At 40.9% G+C, this 20,958-nt stretch overlaps 2 long non-coding RNA genes across 2 annotated transcripts in view; both read right to left on the minus strand.

Moving 5' to 3' along the window:
- LOC114228441 (uncharacterized) overlaps nucleotides 1–20,958 on the minus strand; it is a 62,847-nt gene that overhangs the window by 22,500 nt on the left and 19,389 nt on the right. The window lies entirely within an intron of this gene.
- LOC129150237 (uncharacterized) lies at nucleotides 902–20,213 on the minus strand. Its single transcript, XR_008556966.1, has 3 exons — nucleotides 20,124–20,213; nucleotides 19,184–19,260; nucleotides 902–1,115 (listed from the first exon to the last, which is right to left on the minus strand). It is a non-coding gene; the product is annotated as an uncharacterized LOC129150237 (long non-coding RNA).

A 20,958-nucleotide genomic window follows, 5' to 3' on the forward strand; every position in this document is an offset into this window, starting at 1 on the left:
TGGAGAGGAATAGAAATGAGAGAACACTGTGCTTGGAAATTGGCTTAAGCCAGTACAAATTTGGGGGGATGTTAAATGTTGGCATCCAAGTGATATTCCCTTTAATTATTTGTGTACTCTTTATATGTTTTGGAGACCAAAGAGCTAGGATTTGGTCTCTGAGGCCCATAGAACAAGCAGGTGAGCCAAGAACATACTCAGAACATTTGTTAAGTCCTTTATTTAAAAAAATATTGGGAGGATCTGGTACCAGTATCAAAGGGAAGTTTGTGCAGGTGATCAGATCCAAGTTCCAGTGGTGGCTGCCATGCCAAGGAAGCAGAGGCGATTAGAGCACCAAGAGTTGCTGTACATTGCTCATAATTTTAGTATAATCTACGGCAAGTGTCTATGAGTCAAAAATTACTAAATTCCTAATCTGTGATATGGAACACAGACACACACACACACACACACACACACACACACACACACACACATGCCTGTGGTGAGGAACACAGGCAGGCAGAAGAGGCCATCAATAGAGAAACACCATTTTGCTAGGAGGGGCAAAGGAAAATACAACCAGGAATGAGAAAACAGCTCCCTGTAGGGTTATGATAGTTTCCAAACTTATTTCTCTATTTACTCAATCATTTAATCACTAAACACGTACTGATCACATGCCATACTTCAGGCACTGGTGTGAGGTATGGGCATACAGAGATGAATAAGTCACTACTACCATCCTTGGAACTTGAGATCTAGTTATTTTCATGAGTAAATCACTGAAAAGAGGAATGGAAGATTTTTTTTTTTTTAATAGTGAGGTTGAAATTGAAAAGGCGGTCAATTTTGACTGGAGAAGGGCAATGAAGGACAAACACTGTATACTTGGCTTGAGTTTCTAGCACTGGACAGAATCTATGGCAGGGCAGACACAACATGCTTGCACAACTGAAATATCCACCCAGATCTTCCTTTGAGGGCCAGCGTGGCAGGAAGCAGTGGGTGAGCAGGGGAAGATCAGCAGCGTTTTCTGATGGCCTTTGAAATTCTCCATAGAGCCATCTTCTGTCAAACATGCAGAGTGCACTGAAGCTTGGTCTGGTCGAGTGAAGTTTCATGGTCACAGGCTGGTGCAGTAAGGGTGCAAATTGGGCAAAAGAGGGTGATGGAAGGAGGAAGGGAGAGAACAGACTGCTTTATAAAATGTAATGCCTTTTTTTTATTGCTTTGCTCTCTTCAAACCATTTTTTAGAGCAGCTCTTAGTTAAATCGTCGCTTGTTTGCATTACAGTTTATCAATGCTCCTTTATAGTTTCCATATTTGGTAGCTTACCTTTTCCAGCCAAGATAACTTTAGAAAGCACATTATAATTTAGGTTATTTAACAAAAAACTCCAAGGAAGGACAGAGCTAGAGCATATACAAGAAGATCTCAAAAAGCAGCTGTTGAATTGAAGAGAAACAGGGAAGAGAAAGTTAGAGAAAATGGCAAGATGAAGAATATTAAATTTGTAATTCAGTTAAGGAAATGTATATTTTCCACCTGGGTATAGCAATAAATGAACTCAACTCCAACTCCAATAATTTTGAATATTTTCTTAGAAACTACATTTTTCTTTCCTCCAGAATCTGAGTGGATAAGTTCACTGCATAGTTTTTAAAACAACAGCTCCAGAGACTGCTCAACACTCATTGTCTGCTCCTTAGATGCTTTCCAGCGGTGGTTTTTGGTATTCACTGCTTTGGACCTTAACAATTTAAAAGGAAAGTAAGGGAAGAGTGAATTTGTATTCACTTTCCCAGGTTTCAGGAAATGTGTGTGTGTGTGTGTGTGTGTGTGTGTGTGTGTCTGTGTGTGTGTGTGTGTGTGTGTGTTTCTCGTTCCTCCTTCATCAAACACCTTTTTCACCTGCAGAGGTCTCTCCCTGCCTCTCTGCTCATCCCAGCACACCAGCTCATTTCCTTAATGCCATCTTCCTTCATTCTAACAAGATCATCATTGGTGCCAAACTCCATTGATCTATGTGGAAGCATTTTGAAAAGAGGGTTTCTATGAGGGTCCAAGTGCAGATCACTGCATTATAAAACAAAACATTTGACTACAAAACCGATTTACAGCAAACAGACTACGGATTACAAACTCCAATGATCTTCAATCACATTACCACTTAGTCATGCCATGCTTGGCCAGATACCATTAACCCATTACTGTGAGCTACGGCAGTGCATATGCCCAAACTGTAACGAATGTTCTAGGAATAATTATCTTTATGCCTATTAGACTCATATTGGATGTCAGATTCTAAAAATATCTGAGGGTCATCCACACTGTATACTGAAGGCCATAGTCAAATTGGAATGGGCTGGAGGCAATACAGTGAGGGAGGAGAAAACTACAATCAACCAAGATGGTCTTCCCTAAAATAAAGGACAATATTTCCAATGTCTGGATGCCTATTTAGTTATTCCACTCAAGTTCATTCTTGGAAGGGGTGCATCTTGTCAATAAAGTCAAACCAAGCTCTTGCTGTGTAATAGGGTTTTTGAGGGTCTTTTTTGAGAGCCTCATTAAAAACAGACAGTTTCTCTAACCTTTTAGCAGAACCTGTTATCTGATGACGTGAATTAAAGTCTCTCAAATGACTAATAATCATATCAAGGCTGCCATGTCAGCTTGTAGATTTGAATAAGAGGGTCTGAAAACATTTGCATGCCTCGATGTGCCAGTGCTAAGAAGCTAATGTGATAGTGCTGTCATAAAGCACTGGCAAGACATGACTTAATGTAATCTGTCATGTCATATGCTAATCTTCAACCATTACTTGAGTGCTGTAAGTAAGTAGAAAGCATTTGGGAGAAATCCTTTCCAATTTCTCTGAGTACCACTTCTGCTGCTGGTCAGCTCAAATGGGTTTTGTGCATTTAATGCAGAGCTCAAGTCAAGTTGGTTTAGGTCACACTTAATTAACTAGCACACTGATGGGCTGGGCTGTTATAGCTTTATGGAAAATGGTTATTTCAGAGACGGCCCAGCAAGTAAATATTTCATATGCTGAAGAAAAAAGGGAAAAGGACACTTTCTCAGGCCTTGATAAAGAATATGTTCTTTTCAGAGAAAACATTTGGAATCTTAAGATATCCTCTTGGTTTCTACTTGCCTCCTTCTACATTTGAGTAGGGTTTATAGAAAATAGATAATAAATAATTAAGGACGTTCCTCTCACCCTGGTAGCAAGAGCTCCTCTGTTCACCAGATAGGGACTAATCACTCAAACAATAGAGGCTGCTCCAACTCTAAGTCCACAGAAACAGAGGGCAAGTGATCAAAGAGAGACATCCACTTGGCACTCTTTAACAAGATGACAACATCTCTCAATATACAGTCAGTAGGAGAGTGATTCTTAGGGCTAAGCACAGTTTGTGAGACAGACAATGAGTGAGACTAGAGAGACTGACAAACTTTTGCCCAATTTTTTTAGGAAAGTGTGCATGAGATTGTGATTCAAAATATGTAGGTTATTTTTATCAGCCACACTGAGTCAAGGAAAAAATTGCTTAAGAACTCGAAGAACTGCCTTCTGGTATAACATTTTTGAGGATACTGAGCAGATGGCACGAGATTGGCCCCAAAGATTCTGCCTGAATTTCCCAACATTCCTACGAGGCCTGCTATTGGTAACCCTAGGGAGCCTTCATGCACGTGGGAACTGGCTTTTTATAGGCTCTAATTAGAAAGCACAGGCAATTTTTACCTACAGCATTAAAAAGATGCTTCTATGAAATATTTTTTCCTTGACAAATGTGTGTCACATTTATACAGGAAAATGAATATGAATCAAAACTGATAGAGATGTGAGGTTGTATTTTTTTCTAGTCAAAGACTCTGTTAAAATTTGGGGCTATCACTCAAAAAAGGAAACACCTTATCACAAAAGTCATGTGTATTGGCATTACTTACACCTCTTCCAGAATATCTTGAGCATTGATCATAAGTTGATAGTCACCTAGCACAGCTCCATCCTCCTCTGTGTCTGCTTACAGCATTCCACCTGGCATTTCAAAGAGGTAAAGGATGAAGGTGATTCTTGGTGTCAGTGAAATGTGGCTTCTTATCTAGAATTCTGCTCTTGACACAACTTAATCATCAGGGAGTCTGTCTAAACTTTTCAATGATTTTTCAGTTTGAGGACTGATCAGATGACTTTGTTGGGCTGATTAGAAGCTGGTCTCATTGGCACAGATTTCTAAGGACAATCATCATTTGGACCAGCCATTTCTCAGAGCACTTTCAACTCAGTCCAGGCCTCTTGCATTTGTATATTGCTAGCTCTGTAAAAATTCATTATTATTAATAAGAGAACAAAGTAACACATTCCTAGGATTTGAGGTCAATGGCTCCACTTTCCAAATGAAGGCAGTAAAATGCCTTCCAAGTTCTACAGGGACATATGAGCTTGAGTGTAACATCACAGAAGTCTGTGTGAGTAGGTCTCAGAAAATTATACTCCTTAATAACATTTAGCCAAAGCAAGACCCTGCCCCTTTTTCCATATCTTTCTGTTCCTGATAGACTATCCAAATAATCTGTTTGGGTTAATTTTTTCTAATTGCAACAATTCCTGATGGCCTCTCAAATTTCTGACTCCACCAAGTTCCCTACCTCAAGATTTTTTCATATTCACTTCTCCAGTGTTCACAACTCTCTGTGGCTTATGATCAACCTTCTCACACCATCCCTTAGCCCTCTCTCTTAAAAAAAAAGTGTTTTACTATCTTCTCTTCCCTATTACTTCTTAGGCCATAACTTTTGCCTGAGTATGACATTCCTTTATGAAGCTTCAAATTATATTCCTTCCCATTATTAAATTAATATTTTCCCAAATCACCTAAGAAATATTTCTGGTTAATTCAGCCAATTACTAATATTTTCATTGATTCTTTTCATTGAATCAGTCATTCAATTTAACACATGATTAAGTTCCTCTATTGTGTCAGGTGTTTTGCTAGCCAGTAGTGATGGTGATCAAGTAAGGAAATGGTTCTCATTCTTGTATTCATTTTGTCTAAAGTCTTATGTAAAAAGTACAAATTATGTTGGGTGTATACTCTTCCATTTGACTTTTTATATTATATGCTCCTCAAGGGTCTCATGCAGAGAAGGCTTTTTAGCCAAGCCTACTATTTAATATATCAGTATATTCTTTTGTTCCTCTCTACCTACTGCCTTCTGAAGCAGCATGGGCAATTTCAATTATGTGGAAGTGCTCAGTTCAGTTTTGAAAGGACTCATTACCCTTTAATTTTAATGTGTATATAATACTGTATAAAGAAGTATAGAAGATAAAAATGAATCATTACACATGTTCCTCCTGTCAAGTTGTTTGCAATCTTTAGTAGAAGGTAGTACTTTATATATTAGATAATCAAATAGTTCAAAGACAATATGAAATAATGTGCCAAAGTGAACAGGTATGATAGAGATGAAACATATCTTTGAGGACTACAAATAGTAGAGGAAAGAAATGAGGACTAGCTAAAGTTTTTCAGAAGATTCTCACAGAATATTGGTGGGAGACAATAAAGTGATCCATAAATTTCTGCAAGTTTGTTATGAATTGAGTTTCATCAAAGGATATTAAGAAACCATGAAGGTCTGATATGGATCTTGGTGGGATAGAGAGACACAAGAGTAATCAGTAAGAAGATGGGATCTTTCATGTGAGGGGATCAGAGGCAGGGGCAAAGTAAACTGTAAAGGGACCTTGGAACTCTCTGAGATCATTGTACAGTACTAGATTTACTACTCTATCTTTAAAATTAAACTTCGTATCATCAAAAATAAAAAACAGAACCAAAAGACAAATGGCGGAAGGCATTAAGGTACCTAATGTTGGCTCACCAATTATGATTTTAAAATCAAGACAGGACCACTTCCGTATCTTATGTAGTTCTAAAAAATATTGTCTAGAATTTATTAACTTACTCATTATCTTCCTTATTAAGAATGCTGATTTATGGCTAAGCATAATATAAACTCTTAACCAATATCTGCTCTTCATTCTTAATTAGAGAATTTAGGTTTTGCTGAAGGTTCACTGGTAAAGGCAGCTCATTCATTTCTGAATCAAGTTTTTACTCTTTAGAGGCTATTGTGTCTCTGCAGCCCCTTGTCAGCTTCCTGTTGGGTTTCTGTCCAAAAACTTAATTGTTAATGACTCCCAGCTGTGCCACAACCATGCTTATTTAACTCCTTCCTTCCTGGCTTCCAAATGGTATTCTGCATTTGAGAAATCAAGTCCCCAATGTGGGGTTTTGATAGAGACGTGAAATTAATAGCCAAGTAGGAAGATTTGATTGGAGAGAGTGCATAGGAATCATACCAGATCCAAAACTGTCATGTTTATACCTCTGTTATAGTCTCAGTTTGAAGTGAATATGTGAAGTTTTACCTTGAATCTTGAACATCAATTACCTCTTTTCTTGATCTCTTAAGTATTCTCAACTGACTTTTAAAAAATATTTATTTGCCCTAGCTGGTTTGACTTAATGGATAGAGCCTTGGCCTGCGGACTATAGGGTTCAGGGTTCAATTCTGGTCAAGGGCACATGCCCAGGTTGCAATCCCCAGTATGGGGTGTGCAGAAGGCAGCCAATCAATGATTCTCTGTCATCATTGATGTTTCTCTCTGTCTCTCCCTCTCCCTTTCTCTCTGAAATCAATAAAAATATATTATTTTTTAAATTATTTATTTAAGCATCTGCCTCCTTAAAGCTGTTATCTACATTCAGTTCCTACTGCCAATTCTTCAGCTCCACCTTCGCTTCCCCATGTTGCCTTGATGAGCTATGATCTTTCATGATCTTCAGCTCAAACCCCCAATGAATGCTGCTGTCAAACCCTATCCATATCAGTTTACCAAACAAGCTCAGTGCATCTTCATACCAGGGAAAGGCTTTTTTTTTTTAACTTCTGCACACATTTTCTACTAGTTCACGATGCAAAGTGATGTCTTTGGTTAACACAGACTAAACTGGTTTCATCTTTCATTCTGTGCTTTTCATAATGAGGAGCTTCTTTCTTTTTTATGGTTCCTGCTAGAGATTAGGAGTTTTCACTACCTCTACTTCTTGTTCTTCCTACTTCCTAGTTCCAGTCTTTCATGGTCTTCTGAGCCCCAGGTCTTCTAATACTTCTGTTCCAAGTCCTGATTGGCAGCCTTCATCAAGCTCTAGTGGCTTGGGATGCCTATGCACACAGTGTGCCATTTCCCCTTGCTATCCACACCATGATCTGGACCCAAACCCTCAACTCACCACATGTTTCATTCCCTTCCCAATGATCAGAATTTACTCTCAGTGGTAAGAAGCCACAGGTTCATCACCCTCGGAAATGACCAGTGACCAGATTAGGAGTTGGCTATTTAGATAATCACAAACTTCCATGTCTTTCCCTTGTAACTTTGTCTACTCAACATTTCCTTCAATATTTTTTATGATAACTTCCCTTGAGGTATTCTCTCAATACTGGAGGAAGAATGGTACTAACATCTATTTGTTAATTCAATCAACATTTATCACCTACAATAACTAGTATCTATTATTCTGTGTGGAGCACTAGACTATAGCATTTTATGTGTTTTTATTTTATCTTCATGTAACTCTATTGGGTAAACACTATTAGTATTCTTCACATTACAGAGAAGGGCGGCACAGAGAAGGGAAGTAACTTTTCAAAATTACCCAGCTACAGGGATTAAAGTGAAAAAAACTGTAACTGCAGAAACCATATGCTGAAGTAACTGCCATGAACAAAAAAGTCATAGTTCTTGTCCTCCTGGAATTTAAACTCCAGTGGGAGAAGCCCATATTACACAAATTGTTACACAAACAATTATTTAATTACATGTGTGGGCTCTAAAGACCATGATGGCATAAAACATGAAGACCTGATGTAGTTTAGGAGTTTATGAAGTCTTCCTCAATGTAGTGACATTTACATCGAAACCTAAAGGACTCGAAGGAGTGGAATTAGGGTCATGATGAGATGATTATTTCAGGCAGAAAAAATAGCAATGAACAAAAAACAGAAAAATGTCTGGAGCTACAAAGAATTCAATGAAGACTAGTATTAGCTAAATGTTTGTGACCGAGGAAAGGAAGTGGTATGAAGTAAGGCTGGAATGATGGGCAAGGACCATATCATGTGGGCATTGTAGGCCCAGGCAAAGATTTCGGTCTCTTTGAAAGACAATGGAAAACCACAGAAGGTTTTTAAGTAGGACAGTGACTTAGTGACTTAGATCTACTTTTATTTAATCCTTACCTGAGGTTATTTATTCCATTGATTTTTAGAGATAATAGAAAGGAGGGAGGAAGGGGGAGAGAGAGAAACATTGAGTGCTTGCCTCCCATATGCACCCTGACCAAGGCCAGGGATCAATTCTGCAACTTAGGTGTGTGCCCTTGACCAGGAATTGAACCTACAACCCTTCTGTGCATGGGCTGATGTTCTAACCATTGAACAACTCAGGCCGGGGCTAGATTTACTTTTTAAAATTGGCACTTATCTGTATAATAAAAGCCTCAGTGACCTTAATGCAGAACTACCAGAACAACTGGTCTCTATGATGCACACTGACCATCAGGGGGCAGACGCTCAATGCAGAAGCTGCCCCCTGGTGGTCAGTGCACTCTCACATGGGGAGTGCAGCTCAGCCAGAAGCAGGGCTCATGGCTGGTGAGTGCAGCAGAGGTGGCGGGAGCCTCTACCACCTCCTCGACAGCGCCAAGGAGCAGCCAGCTGATTGGTAAGGAGCAGCCAGCAGGCAGGCGGTAAGGAGCGAGGGGTTCCGGACTGCGAGAGTGTGCAGGCCAGGCTGAGGGACCCCCCTCCAGTGCACAAATGTCATGCACCAGGCCTCTAGTATAGAAAATATAAGAGACAGTAGGAAACAGAAATGGTGTAACAATTATGTGGAAGTTTTAATTGGCCAGTGATGTTTCATTATAATACCTGTCTTACTGATGAAGAAACTAAAGTTCTGAGAGTCTACACCACTTGCTCAAGTTGACACAGCTTGTGTTAAAGCCAAAATTTGAATCTAGCTCTGTCTGACACTCAAGTTCACATTACTTTTCACCACATCAAGCTTTCACTTAAGCTGCTCTACATACCTGATTCTTAGCACACCGTGAATTTTAACTCTTGTCTTTGAGATCAAATCTGGTGGGGTTTTTTCTGCATTACACTCTCTTGCTATGAGCCAACAATATCTTTCAAAATGATCCATCTTTATGATGAAAATAGGAACAAGTAAGTCTTAAATGACATTAGTTATAAATGCAATGTATGAAAATACCTCACAGGTTTATTATGAGGTTGAGAAAATATGTATTAAAACACTTTATAAGTTGTCAAGTACTAAAAGTAAGGCATTACTGACGTTATTTATATAGGAAACCAGACCATGGCAACTTGTCCAGTAAGTGAATATTAAATTATTTTGATATCAGTTGTCAAAAAAGCTCACAGATTTTAAAGTGTCAGTGTATTTCAAATTTTTGCAAATCATGAGCAGTACTGAAGAGAAGTAGTTGATATCCCAGTCTCCACCACACTCAATTATATGCCCATTCAGAGTTCAACTGGCTAATCCTCAGTATAGCTGTTTGTCCTAGAGAAACCTGTGTGTCCCAGAATGCTGCCCGGGGTGCCATTACTTCTATTCTATGAGTCAAAGGCATTAAAACAAAACAAAAAACAAACAAACAAACAAACAAAAAACAATAACACCTGAAGCTGAGATTTATCTTTGCAATTTAAATTCTCAAGGAGAATGAAACATAGGTACACAGACCCAAATTAATAGTCATCTTTCTTCCATTAGACAACTTTTAGAGTCTTTCATATGATTCTATGCTTTATTATTAGCCCATTGCTAAAGATACTTTTGGTCTGATTTGCTGTTTGTCAAACTTCAGATCATAACCCATTGGTGGGTGGTGAAATATATTTAATAGTCATAAACAGTATTTTTAAAATATGAAGTAGGCCCTGACCGGTGTGGCTCAGTGGGTAGAGTGTCGGCCTGCGGACTGAAGGGTCCCGGGTTCGATTCTGGTCAAGGGCATGTACCTTGGTGGTGGGCACATCCCCAGTGGGGGGCGTGCAGGAGGCAGCTGATGGATGTTTCTCTCTCATCGATGTTTCTAACTCTCTATCCCTCTCCCTTCCTCTCTGTAAAAAACCAATAAAATATATTTAAAAATAAAATAAAATAAAAACACGGTGTCTTTAAAAAAAAAAAATGAAATAGAAGAAAAAGTATCCAAGTGTGTTGTAGATAGCCAGCAGTATTGCTTTAGGAAGCTTTCATTTCAGCCATAAACATGCATGCCTGTGTACTGGGCCATGATAGAAAACGTTTTCCTTACTGTAGGTCACTATCAATAGAGTTTGAAACACACTTGGCTTTAGGAAAAAAAGCTGGTGTCTTTACACTTTTGTAGGATGGACTTATTCAAGCCTTAACCCAACTTCAGGATGGAGAGGTGGTTGTAGGCTATACTTGCTTCAATATAAGTATTTCTATAGAGGTTTTTAATAACTACACCCATGGAGAAGGTGGTAAATGGGGAGGTAGTGCTACCCAACAACTGTTCATGAAAAGAACCTTGAACTTATTGCTCCTCTAAGGTGGGTAGAGGGAGTTTTGAAAGCAATAACTCAGAAGAGTTTATTCCTCAACACATGTAGAGGAGACACCATGTGTGGGGCGCTGGATTTACATGTTTATTTTACCCATTTACTAAACACCTGTACAGCACTCACAATGTGCAAGCCCTGTTCTCTGTTCTCAGTTTCACAGACATTAATTAGTGTGACCTGTGAGTAGGCATTATTGTTAGTCCTCTTTTAAAGAAGAAGAAATTAAGAAATCAAGTAGATAAGGATCAACAAAGGGAATATTCTTAACAGATAGGTTTTGCTGCTTTAGTGCTTCTCCTTAGTTCCCATAACTGTCAACAACAGTAAGGGATTTTACCATTGATTCCAGTTCAACTTTCATCCCTAAGTCAAGATAGTTTGCATATGTATGTATATGCATGTGTGTGAGCATGAGCGTATGTGTGTGAATATGTGTCCAACATGTAAGCATTCATGAGTGAAAGTGGTAGGAAAGACACTTTTAGAATTCTACTGTTGCTCTGGCTGGTGTGGCTTACTTGGCTGAGCATCATCCTGGGCACATAATGTTGCTGGTTCAATTCTAGGTCAGGGCACATGTCTGGATTGCAGGCCTGATCCCTGGTAGGGGACATGAAGGAGGCAGCTGATCAATGTTTCACTCCCACATCACTGTTTCTCTCTCTCTCTCTCTCTCTCTCTCTCTCTCTCTCTCTCTCTCTCTCTCTCTCTCCATATATATATATATTCCTGCTGTGATGAGCTTAGAAGAAAGCCAATTTGCACTAGACTGCCAAAAAGCAATAGCTTCCTATCCTTCCTCTGGCACCCTGTTAACCTTTCCTACATCCTGATTAAAATATTAACAATAAAAAGTAAAATCGTGGGCCATAAGCTCCTGTCTCCCCTCTCCCCTCCCCTTCCCTCCCCTCCCCTCCTCTTTCCCTCCCCTCCTCTTCTCTCTCTCTCTTTCCTCTCTCTCTCTTGCACACACACACACACACACACACACACACACACACACGCAAGATTCAAAAAGTTAAAATCCTCTGCGATGGGGCACAATTTTTGAAGTAGTTAGACGTAATCTGAGGAGTAAAAGGGGAAGGTGAGAAGTGATTTGAAGAGAGGGAGGGCTCACATGCTGACCAGGTTTTATGAGGCCTTGTTCTGAGCTAAGGAGGAAGAACAAAGTCTTATGATTTGGGTACAAAGAATTTTCTAGCTTTTTAAAAATGTTTAAAGGTATTAAAAAGAAAGCAGACAGAAGATAACAAACACCATATGGCTAAGAAAAGAGAGAAACTATAGGGAAAAGAACTACAATTGGGTTGATCAATGTTTATAATGTGGATATTACTGATTTATATTTTGCGTGTGAAAGTATTACACAGTGTCTGTTAGAAGAAACATCGTGTACCCGGGCGTCCTTTGCAAATACAATCCTTTCCTGTTTTAAGGTTAACAGGAAAGTGTCATGTGAGAAAGGACTGAGACTTTACCTCAGGTGAGAGTGGAGCGAGAATAGTACTGTTTGTGTCCACAGGAAAAGAAAAGATAGGGGAATGCCCAGAGATCCCAAATTTCATTAGGTAAGTTAGTAAAACTTGGTTATTATTTTTACATATTCTTTAGTGTCTATAAGGTGATATTTCAATATGACAGCAGTTTAGACCTAAGTCCTAAGCATATGGAGGGTGGGGAGAGTATGATAAGGGCAGGGAGGAGATGAGTCTCTGAGATTAGCCTGTCACTCCAGCAAGGTCAGATCAACTGGCTGAGCTTTCAGAAAACCTTCTAGGAAATCATGGTTGGTGATTCCCCTTTTTTCTAACTCTCTTTATATTTGTTTGTTTCACTGATGCAATTTTTTTCACTCAATATATGAGTTTATTGGATGAATTTCTTACCACCCACATTAGAGGGACAGCTCCTTAAAGCTAGGGATTGTGCAGTGTCCACACACACCGTGTCACGTCCTATTTGCATTAAACTCTCAACAAATGCTTATTGACCAAATGAGATGCAAGATCTCACAAAGCTCCTGGAAGAGGACTTTGCTGGAGATGGCACTTCTGTTGCTGTTTTGCTTTTGCATTGCTTTTAAAGGCTCTGCACATTCCTTTAGTTATGTCTCAGTCTTTGGGGATATTTGCAGACGACTACCCCTGCACAACCACAATTCCTGTGCCAAGTTGGCTGTGGGAACACAAATCAGGAGCCATGAGGGACAATTTATACACGAGCAGAAGATGATTGTCCCAAACTCATATGCAGCCTGTCTTGTATTCATTAATTCACTCTAATATGGATTCCACCTTTATGCTCAGAAGTCACATCCAGATAATTGACCTCTCAAAGGATGTTGGCCTGTTGCTTCGGAAGTTCCACGCACATCTTTCCTGACATTGAGGTGAACCACTTAGAAGTGTGTTCACCATAGACTACCAGGTCCACAAGCTGCTGTACTCACAGGTGTGGAAAGAAACAAGGGTGGCATAATCAGCTGTTATACTTATACTAGGGGCCCAGTGCACAAAATTGTGCACCTTGAAAGGAACTATGGGCCATGAGGCTGCGGTGGGTATAGAGGCAGGTCTCGGCCCATCCTTCGCGCACCCACCTAGCTCCTCCCGCCACAAACCTGGTCCCCTGTCTGCCAGCAGCACCGCTCCCACTGCTACTCCCATGTGCTGATGGCGCCGGCCCTGCTCACACCCACTGACTGCATTGAGCAATTAGGGCCGGTGCCAGCAGCGGGTGCAAGCTGCGGCTGCTGCCCCAACAACCCCTCAGGAGCACAGGGTGGTGGAGAAGCCCTGAGAGGTGATCAGGGCCAGCAGCCACTGCTTGCACCAGCTGATGGTGCAAAGGGATCAGGACGGACACCGGGCGCAGGCAGCAGGTGCGGGTGCCCAGCAGGATTGCGGTGCCCAAGAGCAAAGAATTTTCAGTAACCACCAGAGGTTCGCCCCGATGACAGCGACCAGTGCCCCGCCATGGTCTGGCACCCCCACTCACCTGCTCCACCATCATCCCGCTGTGGCCAACTCCTTCCATGTTCCGTGCACACCCCCTGGTGGTCAACGCACATCATAGCAACCGGTTGTTCAGTTGTTCTGCCGTTTGGTCTATTTGCATATTAGGGTTATATATATAGATAATGAATAAAGGCCAGTGATCCTGAAGGTCCTAAGAGGTGTGGTGTTTCCACACAGGCCATCCATTGTGATTAAGCTAGTGCTGGCTGAAGGTTAACATCAGTACAGATGGTGCGAATTACTTTGTTACTTAGAGGTAACAAGGTACATTAGAAGAGTGCAGAAAAATGTCACCAGTCCCCACTTAGTGTGTCTTCATACATAATGTCCTAGTATGAAATGTCAGTGTTGGCTTCTACAGGTTATCTGTGTGTGGATAATTTATGAAGTTATCTGGCTTAAAAAGGAGAAGTAGAACCTGAATGTACTTATGATTTTGTTGCTAACATATTAGGGTAATGGCATTAACAATAAAAAGTAATGGAGATGCAAAGAAGAGGTAAGGAGAAAAAGGAGCCCAAACTTGATACGAACAATTAGAATTCTAAAATCCCCTTTCCCCACATTCAACATCCATTAGGCTTGTAACGTTCTATAAGAGTCTCCCGCATCCATTCCTTCTCAGACAGTGTGGGTCAGCTTCTAGATCTGCCAGCTTTCTCCATGGTGATTTTGTTAACTGAGAACAAGCTGCAACCCAGTGTGTTGGGTGTCAGATCTTATGCTTTCCTTACATAAGTGCAGGGTGAGCAATCTCTATGTGCCTTCAAGAACATTAAAGTCATCCTCCCTGCCCACCTGCTTCTTAATCTTTTGTATGGCCTTTGGTACAGGGTCAGTTTAGTGTTCTTTCATTCATTCAACTATTATTTTTACTGAGTGTCTGTATTATAAGAATCTCTGTGCTAGGTGCTAATGATGCAAAGGTGAACAAAACACATTCCCTGTTTCAAGATGCCTCAGGGGGAGACAGATATATAAGCTCATAATTCCAGCATTATCTCAGTGTGTTTTTTACCAGGTTGCCATGGGAACACATTGGAGAGGCCCTTTCCCCAGTCTGGGGAGAAGATGGTCATGGGAGGATTCCAGACAAAGAGGTGTTGGGCAGTGGAAGATGATTTGAAATTAACTTGGGAACTGGTGGGAAGAAGGGAAAGGAAGAGTAGGAAAGGGGAGCTCACAGCAGTGATCAGTTTCTGCAACGGCTTAGAAGGGAGGAAAAGCATAACCAGTCTGGGGAAATGCAGAGAGTTTGATACGGCTGACGCATCAAGTGTAAGACTGGAGAACTAGACATAAAACAGAAAATGACGGGCATTTAAAGTCCCAGCAAGAAGTTTGGACTTATCCTGAGGGCCATGGGGAACCACTGAAGGGTTTAAGATGGGGACTGAGAGGTCTGATTTGCATTTTATAAGTCTCTCCAACTGTAGCATCAGGAACAGATTGGAACCAGACAAGAGACTGACTAGATGGCCCTCATAGTAATCAGAGGAGAATGTTGAGGGACTGGCCCAAGGGAGCAGTAGGGGGATGTTGAGAAATGGTAGACACAGCAGGATGTGGTACCAATTGGATGTGGGATGCGAAGAAGAGGAGCCAGGGAGGATTCCTGGGTTCTGATGACAGTGTCCTATCTGCTTCCCTGTGTGCTAAATCCTTGAGCTCTGCAATTACCACTAGAATTTTATCTTTCCTTTTCCTCTCATTTCATTATTTTTATTTTATTTGTTCTTCTTTTATAGGAGAAAATAACATTAATTCAGCTCTTGGCTGTAATATTCTTTCTAACTTTAAAAACCAATAACAGCACTTAAAGATGAGCCTGGCTAGTAGAAGAGTTGGGAAAAAAATACTATTAATTTTTTTCAGGGGGAAAAACAAAAACCTATGCCATATGCAGAAAAGTTTCCAATTAGGTTAATGTACCTTAAACTGTATTAGTAATTAAGTGCTTTGGGTATTAAAATACCTAATCTAGCTTCAGGCTGTTTTTGATAAATCCTTTGACATTTTCCCAGTTGAGGGGGAGAGACAAAGCAGAGGAGGGCCTCGCCGGGGATTGCAGAGCTCTTGGCTCTATTCCCCAGCTTTTAGCAGCTTACTCTGTGACATTGGTAAGGCTGCTTTAAGTCCCCAGCCTTGAGTTGTCCTATCTGGCAAAAAAGAAAAAGAAATAAAAAAAGAATATGACAACATATAAATAACTTCCCCTAATGCAGGGCTTGGACCTCAGTAGGATAGAACTTTTTGGTAGGGAGCTAATTTTGGTTTGTTTTTTATGTTATTTATTCTATTGAGGGACATATTAATCTGTAAGTAACATTATACTTGATATTTCTGGCATGTGTATATTAACGTAAGGAATTGACAGATTAGCAATCCAAGACATCCATACAAGATTCATGGAGCTATAGTAACTCAACCAAGTCATCAAGAGCCTAAGTTCCTTCTGTATTCCCATTCTGATATCTTTAGTATTTGCTTATAGCCGGATAGAGGCTATACCTTCCATTGTCATGTGTATATTTGGCAGGAAAAAAGGTGAGAAGTTTGGTGCCGGCTTCATTCCTCCCATTTGTCAGGAAGCAAACCACTTTCCCAGAAGCACTGCCATAGCTGCCATGGATTCCCACCAACAGAACAGCAACCTCCCCATCCTCTGCCCAGATCCCAGGGAAGCTGGGAGAGTGAGTGGGAAAGCGCTGCGGAGCTTTTACTGCTTCCACAGTGAAAGGGGGCAAGAGAGAAGGGGGGTGGGAATAGGTGTTGAGTGAGCAAATCAACAGCATCTGTCACACCTGCTAAGCAGAGCACCATCAAAAGCAGGAGAGTGGATCATTTCTCAGGAAGGAAAGCATCGAAGGTCAGGCTGGAGCAGAGGCTCTGGAAAGGCAGCCCCCACTTGGAAAATTGCTTCAAATTTGGTGGGAGCTTTGAGTAATTTCTTTGGTCCAAATTTGTGAAAACCTGGTCCATCCCAGAAAGTGAATTACAGGGAAATCTGATTTCTTATCTGGCAGGTAGACCTAGCAATAAATATAAAGCACAAGCAGAGAAGGGAAAGGGAGAAAGCTATATCCACAAAAATGGGAGCCAATTCCTGAAGAAGCTTAGTTAATCTCTGACCCTTCACACTTGTTCATTGTGGGGTGTGATGGGGAGAGATGCAGCCCAGGAAAGAAATATCAAATTGCTTATTTGTGTGATGTCCTTGAGAGAGTTGCTGACCTAGCATTTGGGGACACAAGGGTAAAGGGACAGTACAGTTGAATATGTTCCTGATTCCCACATTGGTTGGCCATCCAATGCACATTGATCCTCTACCACTTCTCTGAAGGAAGCCTCCCTCCGCTTATAATAAGACGTTAGAGCTTGTTTGTGTGTTTTCTCCATCAAATTGGAACAAAGTCTCAATTTTCCTTTTCAGGTCATCATTTAACAAGATTTATTGTTCATGCTTATATGCTTCAGGCAGCCTATTAGGACATTAGTGAAAATCTGCCCACCGCTATTTTTTTCTTCAAATCTGGAAACTAAACATGCAGAGTTGCAATTTCTAATTCTAGAGAGGAGGGACTGCTCCCTGGTCTGACCACCCACCCACAACCCCTCTGATCCTTGGCCTCTGATCCCTCAAATGGAAAGCTTGGACTGCGCTGTGGCTGGTGTCTCAAACTACAGATCACCTTTCCTTTGAAACCTCACCATTATGTCAAAAACCTGTTTAAAAGTCAGCTTTCTTAGATTGTCACCTCGCCTTTCCTCAACTGAAATGTTTTCTCTAGGAGGAGATTGTGTGTGTTTTCAGATGCCCCGGCCTGGCTCAGGGTCCCAGGTAGATTCTGTGGGGCAGGGTGAAACATGTAACTCTCACATGCTAGGGTAAGGCAGGGGCTCTCAGCCAGAGCTCAGTGAGAAGAAGCAGACTCCTTAGCTGCTGAAAGTGAACTGGCAACTCAATTTCAAGGACACAGGAGAATTACCAGGGAGGCTCTGACTATAGAGCAAAGCCTTGTCTGTGTATTTTTGCATGCATTTGTGCCACTACTAATCTGTCTGCTGGTGATGCAATAGTCCAGGTCCTTTACTAGATTGAGTGTATCCAGGAGAAGAGAAGCAAGCCCGCACACAATTAGGACACATTTGTAAGCAATGCAGCAAGTGAAAGTTGAGTTAATAAGCACCGAATATATTTTCATATCACTCTGCTCTAGGGACTCAAAGCCATATAGATCATGCTCTAAAAATCCATCACAGAGGCACCACGATGCCCTGGATGAAGTTTACATATCAATTGTTCAAGAGCTTCATCAACTCATGGTGACAGTTTCAAGGCCCCTGGCATCATGATTACCCAAATCTGTTTAACACAAAAGGCCTGATTCCACTCTCCTTCAATTCTTGCCAGAAACGACAGAAACACCAGAAGCAAAGGTAGAACAGGAATTCTAAAGGTATTCTCCTTGTGACTGGAACAGGGTATCGGATAGTCATTCCTTTCCCCTGCTGATTTCCTGTAGCAGGGTTGCAGAAGGAGGATGAAGTGGGGGCACAGTTCAGTATAGTTGGGTAAATAGAGGTCTCTTATGAAATGAGCTGGTATACTGCTTCAGTCCTACGTAGACAAATTAATGTGGTCGCAGTAACATGCCCTGGTCTTCTCTGAGAACTTCACCATCTAAGGGTCTGAGCCACAGCAATTTTGAAAAGCCTCTCAGGTGAGGGAATGAGCCTCTGTGAATCTATGGTTCAGGGTTAATTGGTACCCAGATCTGTAGTGAACTTAGGGAGAATGTCCTCCCTCTAGGAGTCTTCAAATGTCCCTCACATTCTTAGGACATGATAGTGTTATCTTGAGAATTCCTGACTCCTCAACTCAACCCTATGTCTTCTAATAGGTACATCTGAGTTAAATGAACATGTATTTGCCCTGATATATACCCATTTAAAGTCTAGAAAACTGAGGATTGGTACAAAAAGTTTTATTCAAGTCATTTGTCAGTTTTTGTTTGTTTGTTGTTGTTTTTTAAAGCTTGTCTATATTGTACACATTTTATTATAGTGGCTGAATATTTTTGAGTGATGAACATCATTCAGGAAGATGTAATTGCTTATTTATGGCTCCTTTCTGGACTGGTTGGTGATCTTGACTCTACTACTAGTATTGTACCCACTACTAGCCTTCTCAGTGGTCTCAGGGACCCTCTGATTTTTTCTGCTGTAGGCACTCCCAGACAGGCTGTTTGCCTGGCCTCTGGGGTTTAGGGCAGTAGGCTTTAGCTTTAGGATGAAGAGCTGCTAGAATTTTTTTTCTTTTTTCTTTTTGGAAATGAACATTAAAGTCTTACCTATCTAGGGGCAGTTTTACTGGCTGTTTTTCCTGGTGGCTGTAGCTCCCCCTGCTGCTCAGCTAGAGGCAAGAGAGGCCAAAGGAACCTGAAATGAAAGAAGTGAAAACTACCTGGAGTCAAGTGGGCCCAGAAGCCAGCAATTGAAGGCAGTTAGCTTCAGCTCCAGGGTCTAGTGCCTCAGACATGCCTGGAGGGAAAAAAGGCAATGATTCAGGAAGGCAGGCATGAGTCTTTGAGGTTGGAGGTGCAGCAAGAGAGGGGGATTACCTTTTAAAGGTGGCCCTACCAACCGTTGGTTAAAAATAAAAAATACAAAGAAAGGAAAACCTTGGTTTCACACCACTGTGATTAACTAGCAAGTCCTACCCTCTATCTTATGCTTTCTCCCAGATGACATTGCATTTTTGTCTTCTAATATCAGCTCTATCAGCTACTTGTCTGGGGGTGAGTTACATAATCTCTTCCTCAGTTTCCTGATCTGATCATATTTTTCATTGATGACTCAATGAAAAAAAAAAGTATATATTGATTGCCTGGTACTTGTATAGAAGTGGCCACCACATGTCGGCTGTTATTATTATTCTAGTTAGTATTATTTTTTTAAGTCATTGGTTCTCACACTTGGCTACACATTGGAGTCACCTGGGGAATTTTTAAAACTACTGATACCTGTCTACTAGTCCTAGATTCTGATTTCATTGATATGGGATATGGATAAGAGCATTGGAGTTTTTTAAAGTTCTTGGAGGGTTGTAAAACACAGGAAAGTCTGAGAACCATTGCTCGAGGGCCCCTCATATCCCTCCTCAGAGACCAATGTTTCACAAGGAGATGGTCCCTGGTGCTAGGTAGAGGGGCCTTCTGTAGAGTCAGACTAGCGCTGAAGCACCGAGAAATGCTCTAACTCTTTGCTAAAGTGTGGTCCCAGGTCAGGGTCAGCAGCATCTAAATCCCTTGGGAGTATTTTAAACTCTCAGGTCCCACCTCCGACCTACTGGATCAGAACCTTCACCTTCACAAGGTCCCCACGTGATCTTGATCTGCACTCACAGTCTCTTTGAAAAAGGCATGATCTAGCTCCCACTTTTTCTCTCTCTCTTGCTTTGGTTTCTTTTATTTTCCACGGAGAATAGTGTTGAGTGTTTGTGACGAGGAGATATCCTGGGGGTGGGGGAAGGAAACAAAAAAACCTCCTGATGTTTATTTCAATAATCTCTTCAAATTCAAATTCAAATCTCCTTAGAGTTAATTTTTTTCAGCTGCCAGATGTAGTTTAAGTTTTTAATACCTGTCTCAACTCACAAGCACCCACTTTATGTCTGCTGATAGATGTGTACTGGGCCTCTAATGTAGATTCTAAAAATATTCCTTCCAGGACTAGTGCAAATGCCTCGATCGGGCCAGCTTTGGTCTATTGTTGAGCCAGAGTGTATATTTGAGGGAGGATCTTTGGTAGATCATAGCTGTGAGACCAAATTTAGAGAAACATTATTAATTAGTAGAGGTTAAGAAAGGAATAAAGTCCTCCATTAGAACCTAGTCATTAAGGTTAATAGTAAACCATATAATGAATGGAATGTTGGCCCTGTGGACAGGTTCTCAAAAACAGACAACAAATGTTAACCAACATGTGGGGAGACGGGACAGAAGAAAAGGAATGGAGTAGAGTGAATGACTTAGAAAAGAAAATACATCTCAAGAGGAATGTAGCTTCTATATATTGGCCTAATTCTATGACATTAGCACTTATTCCTCCCTGCCTCCCAACTTCCAGGCCTCCTTCCCTCCCTCATCCATGTTTCAAAAAGAAAAAAAAAATTAAACATGAGTTTTAAAAGATACATATTGAGATAGAAATAATACAAGAATTACGATTGCTGTCTTC

This window comes from Eptesicus fuscus, chromosome 9 (genome assembly GCF_027574615.1).
Source record: "Eptesicus fuscus isolate TK198812 chromosome 9, DD_ASM_mEF_20220401, whole genome shotgun sequence".
NCBI lineage: Eukaryota > Metazoa > Chordata > Mammalia > Chiroptera > Vespertilionidae > Eptesicus > Eptesicus fuscus.